Below are 11,313 nucleotides of genomic sequence, written 5' to 3' on the forward strand. Positions count from 1 at the left end.
GAAGAACTAGAATGATACCCATACCTATCAATCCTCTCGTGAGGTGTATCTAGTGATATGCTGCCTTTGACTATATCCCCTTTATGCAACCTATATCCGTACCAAGACTTTCTACCATAGGCTCCATTACTTTTCTCTTCCTGCTTTTCACTGATCCTCAATTATCCCTATCTCTGCAATTTTGACAAGCTCTGAAGAATTGTTGCATTGAATTCTACCTGCTTTTCTTGAGCCCTTTCATGTCTTTCCTTAGCCTCAACCAACCTATCATTGTCTTCTTTGCAACTTCTAATCTTTGTCCTCAAACTCCTCAATGTATCTGCTATACGAGGAGAATACTCATCTCCTTGCTGCCCAACTGATCTGTAGGGAGATTCACATGAACTCTAGTCGACCATTTTTTTCATCATCTTTGATTCTCTTCTTACTGGAAGTGTAATATGTTAGATAAACCAAATAGATACCAAAATCAAAACGTACCTCAATGATGATCAAGGGAGGCTTATCTCATCTTCATATCAATCGACATTAGCATGTACATGTATAATCATAATCAAATCAATATAAAAACATCATGCACGACCATACCAACTATATACAATGACCCCATGCATGACATACATAATTATAACAACATAAAATTTTACCAAAAGAGAGCGCAACTCCCTCTGATACCACCCTATAACATCGCCTCCTCCCATATCTACCCAATTTAACCAGTTTTCATGGGGTAAAAATGAGTTGAGGGTTACTATGATAAGACTCAAGCTCCTTTATGAACTTAAGGAAATGGAATCGACAACTTAAGACCTTACTGAGTTCCCTCAAGTGCTACAAGGCCTCTAGGAGCAACCAAACCCCTCTAGGTGTCCAATCCCTAAGTTAAATTTCTTTTTGAATGACCTAGAGCCTTAGTGGCTCCCTTTCCAAGGCCTCCAAGTGGATGAAACTCCCTAGTTGCTCCCACATGAAATCCCAAAGAACTGTTTACTTTTCCAGTCAGTTCTATGCCAGCAACCCCAAATTCTGAGCCACTTTTTAGGGCTAGGACTTATGCCTTTGCCCAGAACTCGGTGAAACTTCCAAAAATGATAAATAACATAGAGACAAAGGTTATAAACCAAAATTTGAACCAGGATTTGACTCGACCTCTCCCAACTAGGACTGACATTACGTCAAACACATGGTAAACATACAACCTATAGGTCCTGAATGCATATCTGAGCATAGAAATATGAAACTTATATGAGGTTTAACAGGAAGGATCAATGCTTTCTCACACTAGCTTTCATAACACCATTTATGTCATGCATCCATTAACTAGACATTCATTAATGAAAATGGGATAAGAGCCATACTTAGATATATCAAGTAACCATGCATATAACCAACATATAACCAGATAGATAACAATGATAGAAGAACCATTAAAACCACATAATAACAAGTAGAATTACTCATCAAGACAAGAGAAACTTAGATCTTATTAACCATATGCAAAATCCATCTAAGTCAGGGACTTCCACATACCACCCGACCATAAATTGAGTTGAAGCAAATATTTATTTCAGCGAATCACCCCCATGCCATATTCCAATCATGAATGTGAGATCTCATGGGATAAATCAATCCATAACCAACCAACGAAATCCAAAGGTTAAACCACCTCCAACCTCACCATAACGTGATCTCACCTAAACCGATCCTGAGATCACAAACCAAATAGAGCTTGGATGCCTCAGAATTTCTTCACCAATACCTTGAGGAAATTTTCTATCTCCACCTTGAGGCTTTACCGTGTATCTCGCCATTACCGGTCAAAAGATTCCTAGGGCTTTGGGAATTTTCTAAGACCAACTCACTTGAATCCAAAACCTTCTGGAAATCCAAATCTCAACCGAGAAAGAATACCATCACACCATGGCTATCCGGAAATTGCAAGGCAAGGCTAAAACCACTATCAAAACCCAGTAAAATTTATGCAACCGACATCAAATAAACCAAGTATGCACACATGCATATAGAATGCATGACAAAACAAACTAGGAAATCATACATGCAATCTGTTACTTGCAAGTATTCCTGCTGGAGCTGCATGATCCAACATTTCCTTGCTTGATCCTTTATTTCCTTGTCCTTCCTTTGCTTGCTTGCTTTTCCTTCTCTTCTTGGTGATATTCTCCTCTCTAAGACTAATTGCAAAACAAAACTAACAAAAATCTACAAACTGATGCTTTGGATCCTTTTTATCATTCATGCTTCTAATTTCATCAAATTTCCTCCACTTTCCTTCAATTTCCTCCTCAAATGAAACCTGTGACCTTTCACCTCCCTTTTCTCCTAATTTCTTTTATTTTCATAAATAAATAGACAAAAATGGCTTTTTGCCTTTTTAATGCCTTTGTCATTGCCTTTGCCAATTTCCCCTTGGCCATAAACACAACAAGTGATGCCCAACAGGATTATTTTCCCAACATCCATCTTGGAATAAGTGTCCCATGACCTTGTTCTTATTTTTCCTTTATTAACTTTATTACATTATTTTTAACCTAAGGCTGTTACAGATAAATCATATTAAAAAACAACTTCATAATCTATAGTTTCAAAATTAAACTAAATATGTCTTATCCTATCCTCATCATAAAAGCAATTGTCCCCCCATTGAGAGCATTATTATGACCAAATATCTAATGTATAAAAATAAGTTAAACAACATGAAAATTAAGAATCATCCTAAAATTTCTTTAAATTCTAGCCAAAACCACATTTCTCTGAATCAAGGATAACATGAGGATGCCTAAACCATTGAAGAATGAAGGATGAGGTTATTTTGAAAAATAAAGATAGTATAAAAATATTACTAAATAAAATCTAAGAAAAAAGTGTGGTGCAATAAAGATTTAAGAGGGAAAAAGAAAATTAGGATATTATACAAAGGTGTTCAACCCTACTCTAGAAGATGAAAAGTTTTGGGGAGTGTAAAGAAGAAAATAAATATTGTTAAAATATGAACTAAATCTCATGAAATCTATATTGAAACTTGGACTTGGTCAATACAAAAAAGCTTTAAATAAAATACTTTGTCACCTTTATAAAACTACTAGCTTGGAAGATGAAAAGCACTTTCTCTTAGCATGTTTGCATATAATGAGATTAGATTTTAATTTCAAAAGATTAGTGACATGACCAACCTTCCTAGCCTTTTAACTTAACAAATTTGTGGTGATCTTGGAAAGCTTTTCTTAATGCTATTAGAAATAGAAATAAAGTTTGAAAAAAAATTCAAGAAATCTCTTACCTTAAGGCCAGATAAACTAGTTTGGTCTAAGTTGAAGTTAATCACCATCTTTATCATCATCATAAATAAAACTCTCTTAATTACCCATTGATAACCACGACATATGTAACTATTATAAATAAAATAAAGTTTAATAATATATAAATGATCAAAACATTTACCTTATGATTTTTCTCGATGATAGGAAAACTTGTCATAACTCAGTTGCCAAACCACCATCACTGGATGCTATTAGCGAATGAAGACTGACTCTTCACTGTTATTCAAGGAACAACATGCCACTTGGAATAGCCCGTAGGTGGTCCCTAAGATGCAGGCTTTCACTCTTGCGAGATGCCTTTCGGTCTTGGGCCATTAACCTATTTCCTTATGTCCAAGGAAGATGAGCTCTTAGCTAAGCAAAATTAGTTTTAGGGAAAACATTTACCTCATGATATATCTCACATTTCCAAAATTATAAAAAAATATTAAAAATTAAATAAATTATAAACTTGTTTTGTATTATTATTATTATTAATTACAAAAAATAATTAATATATGAGTTAAACATTTATACACTTAAAACATGTAACTATATTTTTGTCCATGTAGATTCACTCCACTTTACTCTGAAGATTCTTCATCTATGACTATAAATAAGCTTTGTTACAATTTTGTGGGTCAAGACCATGACTTACTAATGCTACATGCCCAAAAAACTATCACTCATATTCATATGACACATGTTCAGATATATATATATATATATATATATATATATATATCTAAGGGAGAAATAACATAACTACTTTGGAGATAGATCTAAACCTTTGATATGTGTGTGCTATTACCCACCATTTTGTGGGTGATATCCTTAGGAGAAATTTTTTTCTCCAATATTGTCATCAATCGACAACCAATGACCCCTTGCAGCCATTAGCTAGCTCATTGTGTCATTTCTCCACCACATGAGCCAACCATGTGGTCCCACATTGATCTGCCATGATCGTATGTTTGAAGGTGGGCCTCCCGAACCTAAAGGAATGCTTTGTCATTTGGTAATTGAGTGATTAGTTTTCTTATCATGGACACTTCTGGGCATGGATTAATGGGGGGATTCGACATAAAGAATGGGTGAGGGCTGTGTTCTTGTCCCCTATACGCATTTTATATATTAGCCTTAGATTCTAGTCCCATAGGATCTCTTTTATTGACCATTTGGATTTAGGGATGGTATTTCATGGGAAAACTTGATTTTGGTTGCATGGTTCTGCTCCCTTATCCACTTATATTACCCTCTTTCTACTTAGTATTACCCCATTCATCATTTCTCCCACCTGGGTCCACATTCCTCCACTAGGTCCACATAGGGTTATCTCACCCTTTCCCCTCACCCACACCTTGGGTCAGGCCTATAATGATGCCCAAAGGTTGATGCAACTAAAAATAAAGATAAAAGCATATTTGGACACATTCAAAAGGAAAATGTACCACAAAATGAAAAATATAGTCGAGACAAACATATTTAGCATGTGGGAAAAAGCAAATACATGAGCTCTACCCCATCATCATGGCCATCACCCTGGTTCCTACAGGTTCTATGAGCCTGCATCATCACATAGAAACCCATGATTGTCCCAACCCTTGGTGGGAAATGAACTACCATACTTGTGAAAGGGGGGTATTCACTGCTATATCTTATGCATCATGCTCTTACCCCTTTGAGCCCCGAGTAGTTAATCAAAGAAAATCATAAAAAGGAAAAAGAGATATAAATAAGGGTGGGAAAATCAAGGTCGGGGCACATCATGTACCACGGTTCTCCCTCCTATACATTATAAACCCAATTATGGGCTTCCCTCTTATTAGCTACCCTTGTACCCCAGTATGTGACCTAGGTCTTCTCCTTCTCATCCCCTACTTCCTTCACCTATCTGTCACATGACACCACCTTTTTAAGGATGTACCTTAAACATATTATCCCCTTTAGAAGTAGAAACCACATAATAAGATATGTGGTTAACCCCATTTGGAGTTTAGGAGACATTGGCACATCCAGAAGCCCATTATGGAATGGAAGCACATTATGGAAGGGAAGACCATTATGAGGTCCCCAACTGTGGTCCATGGTTGGTAAGCCCATTTACTAGATTTCCCTAATGACTTGTTGTACTAGAAGGCTAGGGGACACAGTGGATCTTATGCAGGATTGGAGATGGTCTCCATCTTGGTTTTGGTCTCCTTATACGGGGTCGTAATCCTCTAGAGGGCTACATTGGCACATGTAGGGTGTGTTTTGAGAGCCATAGGCCTCCACAATAGTATACAACAATCCATGGATCCATGAGGATTATCAAATACGCTAGCAATACTCCCATTAGACGATGATGAGGCACCTAGTTCATCTTTGCCCAGTAGACCCCACATATGTACCATGCACTTGGCAACTGACCCATGACTTGTAGGATGATGTGGAATCCCCTACACCATCATCACAATAGGAATCATTGACTCATTTGGAGACCCATGAGGTTATTATTGTGCCCACATACCCATTAGGAGCACCACAAGTTTATTGTTTTGATAATAAGGGGCCAACCCCTGATCCATCACTTTTGGGGGTACTACTCTTCATTATGGCACTCGTGGACCTCATTAGGCATCTTAAAGGGCCATATGACATGCATAGATTATTATTTGACTTCTTGAGAGGCTTATTCTTTCATTTGTGAGCTAGTTTGGTGGGCTTGTCACCAAAAATTAGATTATTAGAACACTATTTTATTTTTGCGGCTTATGTAGGCCAAGGAGGATAATTCAAACTCCTCATTAGTGTATAAATATAAGTGAGATGAGTTCATTTTCTCATCATCACTTTGGATTGGATCTCTTCTCTCTCTTGAGAATTTCACAGTTTTCCTTGGAGCATGAATTGGAGCGTTATGAATGAATTTTGATGCGTGGATTTGGTTTATTTTGTCTTGAAGCTTCTCTATTGTCAAATTGTGGATGGTTGGATAAATACTCTATTTCATGTAAGTACATGATTGGAATGCTATTCTTGTTTGACTTTTTCATATACATTGTACTGGGATTTTCGCTATTTTTAGGGCTAATTGCTGCATGCATTTACTACTTAAATTGTGAAATTTTGTCTCTATATAACATCTCTCAATGTATGGGAAATGTAATGTGAATGAAATATCTTAGGGGTAATTCTATCAATGAATTTATCTTGATAAGCCATCACCTTTTGCACATCGAAGTATAAAAGTTGCAAGATTTCTTCTCTTTGACATAAAGAGCTAGTGAAGTAGTCTTGAGGCCTCTTTGACTAGGAGCCGAAGTTCCTTATTCATATTTATCATAGAATCCATTGTCCCAAAGGAACTGATCTACCAAAAGGTGGTCACCTAAAATCAACGTCTTTTCACCTTTTCCTAGGTCTAGCAAAGTTGGGTCACCTAGGGCATCAATTTCCTACCAAACTGTCCCTCCAAAAAGTTTTATCTCCTAGCCTCTCCTGCGCTGGTGTCTCCTCAAGACCTCATACAAAGTTGATTCCATTCCGATAGTGGCGTTGTGAGAAAAACCAAGCCCTAACTCCAAGATCAAACTTTTCCCTAACATCCCTAAGGCTAGTGCCTCATAGGATTAATTTAACACATTTGAGTGAATATTATTTCTTTGATTCTTTCTCCCACCTTGTCTATGTTTGGAACATCAATGATGCTAAAATCTCACCTCCTAACCTAGGCTGGGTCCACTTGGTCCCGTATGGTCTCGTTCCATGAAAACATAATTCTTAAAGAACCATCTAGGATACCAATTTCAATAAGTATTTTAGGTATTGTGATACTCTTTCATGAATCATATCCCCTAAACGTAACCCTCAAATCCTCCCATCCCTCTCCTATAAGACAATATACCTTGCTTAGAAAGCAAGCAAGATTTATCCTTCAACCTCTTTTGGAAATGGAATCGTTATGGTCACCTCTGATCAGTGAAAGTCTGTAAATAGTAGGGAGCTTTAGCTGAGGTGACAATGGGCTAAGTATCCAATTTTTTCCCTTGGCCTAGCATTTTCCCTTTAGGTGCCCTGCTAGTTTGAGCGGGAACATTTTGGTGTTGTTGCTGGGGAGGAAGCAGGTCTACCTCCCTAGTGAATCATTGAGAAATTGATTCATTGATGAAATTTATAAAACATTCCTTTAGTGACTCCATTCATTGTCTAATCCCCTAGTCTTATTTAAGGCAAAAAAATTCCACCTTTAATTAGTGTTGTTGCAAAAAGGGGAGAGCGAAGTTCATCACTTGTTGGAACTGCTCTTTTCCTAGAATTTGAGAAGGTTAGTGATCCATCTCCAAAGATGCCATATGGTTCAAAAACTGACCCGAAACAAGATCAAATCAATGACCAAGAGTGAAAGAAACTTGGTTATAGTAATGATCCCAAGCACCTACCTGAAAAATGTACCCTACAGTTACCCAAATGCAATGGGGATGCTGCTTGGACTGCCCATGGTTTCATTGAAAAATGTTATTGGAAAGTGTCCCCCAAAATTATCTTTGATGAAGATAAGGTTCATTATTATTTTTGCCTTATCACTTGAGGGACAAGAAAGTGATTGGTAACTTAGCCTTCCTCCTACATGCATACAAGACTTTGATGAATTTGAAGACCTATACATGAAGAGGTGGTCATGCAATGCTCAAGGGACCTTCAACGTCGAAAAATTCTACCAAATAACCAAGGGAAGGGAGGATATGTGAGAGTTCATTCAAAAGTTTGATAGGGTAGTCAAAGATATACCTGATCATTTGAAGCCATCTGAAGCCAACATCCTTGATAAATTCATAAAGGTGGTGGGTGGCCACCTCACCTATGTGTTAAGGGATAAGAAACCTTCCACTTTGGCCGAAGCTAAAGAAATGACAATGGAAGTTGAAGAAAACATACGAATCTCAAAGGTTGATATCAATGACCACCCTAGAGCTAAAGTTGAAATCAAGAAGGAGAAGTCCAAAGATCAACATGAGGAAACTCTCCTTGCCATTCTCAAAAGGATGGAAAAGTTCACTGAAGAAGCCAATGCACGTGACAGGGTTATCGTGAACAAAATCATCGTCTTAGAAAGGGCCCAAAAGTCAAGTTATATCCCTAAAGGAAAGCATTTTCCCAAAAAACAAAGTGAAGAAGATAGGACAAACTCTTCTTAATTCCCAAACACTTTGGCTCCAACTAATGCCATTGAGGCAGACTCTTCATCCGAGGATGAGGAAAGTGAGGGGGAGGAAAATGAGGATGAACAAATTGATGAACAAGCCAGCCTTGTGGAATCCGACATCTTCAACATTTTGCTGGGGAGGTCAAACACACATCCTCCCATTAGTGAGGTCACCCTTAAAGAAGAAAAGGAAGAATCCATTCTTAACTCCGATAACCAAGGAAGATTAAAAGGGGTCCAATATTCTCGAAAGGAATAGGGAAAAGACCCCCAACCTACTAAGGACCACCCAAGGAAGATCCATCACCTAATAAAGCCCCTCTCAAATAATCCATCCTCAAAATTCCTCCCAAGAAGGATCCCCTAGAAAAATCCAATTCGAAATAGGATCCTCCAAGGAAAGAATACATCAAGAAAAAGGAAAAGGGGAAAGAAATTAAACTTGACATCGACATAGGGGTTTCCATAGGAAAGATGACTATACCTGTTCCTCTAAAGGATATTTCCAAGCTTCCCGAGCAACAAAAACAAATTAAGAAGTCCCTGGCGATTTAAGAAGAAGAACTACCTGAAGAATTTCAAAACATTCATATTCCTGACCGTAACCCTCGGCATGAAGTTGTCTTGCTTACTTTGGCTATCAATGACCTCTTTTACACAATTGTATGTTAGACTCAGGAGCTTCTGCGAATATCGGGCCTTTGATTGTTATGAAGCAATTGGGTCTTAGCATCACTCAACCATACAAAATGGTCTGTGGTTTTAATTACAAACCTTTAAGTGGAATTTATCATCAAAGACCTTAGGGTTTCTTTAGCTAGGAATCCTGATATATCCTCCCTCATGGATGTATTTGTTATTGATATTCCTAATGTGTTGGGGATGCTATTATCTAGGAAATGGGGAGCTACCATTGGGGATAATGTTCAAATGGACCTATCATATGCAACCATACCACAATCCGATGGTACCCCTTTGATCATTTATAGGGAACCTACTTACTTACCTGACGTCATCAAGCCTAGGCCATACAATGAGACATGCGAGATCGAGAAACCTTCCCCTATTCTCCATACCCAAGAAGTTTGTATCCTCAAGCGACCATTCTCTCAAAGAAGTAGAAATTGGAAGCCTAAGAAAGAATATAAAGTTTGGGATTTAGTCTTGGTTGATAAAGATCCCATACTTGTTAGGATTCATGGAAAGTTTGGGGATGATTATTAGTACATTACCAAATTTAACGACGAACTTTGGCCTGATTTGGTCAAATTAAGTCATATCACCTGCTTCCTTGAGAGTTGACATTGTATCATATGCATGCTAGAGTAGGATGCATTGCGTGTTTATTTCCGCATTAGAATTAAAGTCATATGATATTTCTCAAGGTAGATAGATGCATATTTGCATATTTTATTTTTCTGGTAATTTTATGGCCTAACATATAGCGTGTGCGATCATGAGATGCTGCGAAAGCATACTGGCTCGTGTTTTTCCATCTATTATGTGTACATGTGACAAGTCTACAGTAACCAAGAGATTGTTGGAGTTATCATGACCTCCCGTTCGAGTATCTTCACCCACTTCTTCGAGAGATCACGTCCCAGTTAGAGCCAAATGTTACCCACAATTTTATGGGTGATATCCCTAGGAGAATTTTTTTTCTCCAATATGGTCCTCAGTTGGCAACCAATAGCTCCTTACAGCCACTAGTTACCTCACTGTGCCATTTCTCCACCATCTGAGCTAGCCATGTGGTCCCTCGTCCATTTGCCATGATCATATGTTTGAAGGTGGGCCTCCTGAACATAAAGCTATGCCTTGTCATTTGTTAATTGAGTGTTCTAGTTTGCTTGTCATGGACACTTCTAGGCATGGATTAATGGGGGAATTTGGCATAAAGAATGGGTGAAGTCTGTGGTCTTGTCCCCTATACCCCTTTTGGATATTAACCTTGGATTCTAGTCATGTGGGATCTCTTTTACTGACCATTTGGCTTTAAGGATGGTATTTCACGGGAAACCCCGATTTTGGTTGTGTGGTCTCACTCCCTTATATTTTTATATTACCCTCTTTCCGCTCATTATTACCTCATTCATAATTTCTCCCACATGGGTCCACATCCATCCATTGGGTCCACATAGGGTTAGCTCGCCCCTTTGCCTCACCCACACCTTGGGTCGGGCCTGGAATGATGCCTGAAGGTTGATGCAACTAAAAAGAAAGATAAAAGCATATTTGGCCACATTCAACATGAAAATCTACCACAAAATGAAAAAGATGGCCAAGACAAACACGTTTAGCAAGTGGGAAAAAGCCAATACATGAGCTCTACACCATCATCATGGCCATCACCCTAGTTCCTACAAGTTCTATGAGCCTCCATCATCACATAGGAACCCATCATTGTCCCAACCCTTGATGGGAAATGAATTCCCTACCTTTAAAAAGGTGGTATTCACTACTATATCTTATGCATCATGCTCTTACCCATTTGAGCCTCAAGAAATTAATCAAAGAAAAACATTAAAAGGCAAAAGGCATATATAAAGAAGACTAGAAAAATCAAGGCCGGGGCACCTCATGTACCACGATTTCTCCCTCCAATACATTATAAACCCAATTGTGGACTTCACTCTTATTAACTACCATCCAACATTTGAACCAGGGTTGCCCCTTCTCAGCCCCTACTTCATTCACCTATCTGTCACATGCCACTACCTTTTGAAGGATGTACCTTGAACATATTAGCCCCTTTAGAAGTAGAAACTATCTAATAAGATACCTCGTTAACCCCATTTGGAGTTTATA

The sequence above is a fragment of the Pinus tabuliformis genome, chromosome 8, assembly GCF_031772625.1.
Source record: "Pinus tabuliformis cultivar Carrire ecotype Pingquan chromosome 8, CPIR1, whole genome shotgun sequence".
NCBI classification, from domain to species: domain Eukaryota; kingdom Viridiplantae; phylum Streptophyta; class Pinopsida; order Pinales; family Pinaceae; genus Pinus; species Pinus tabuliformis.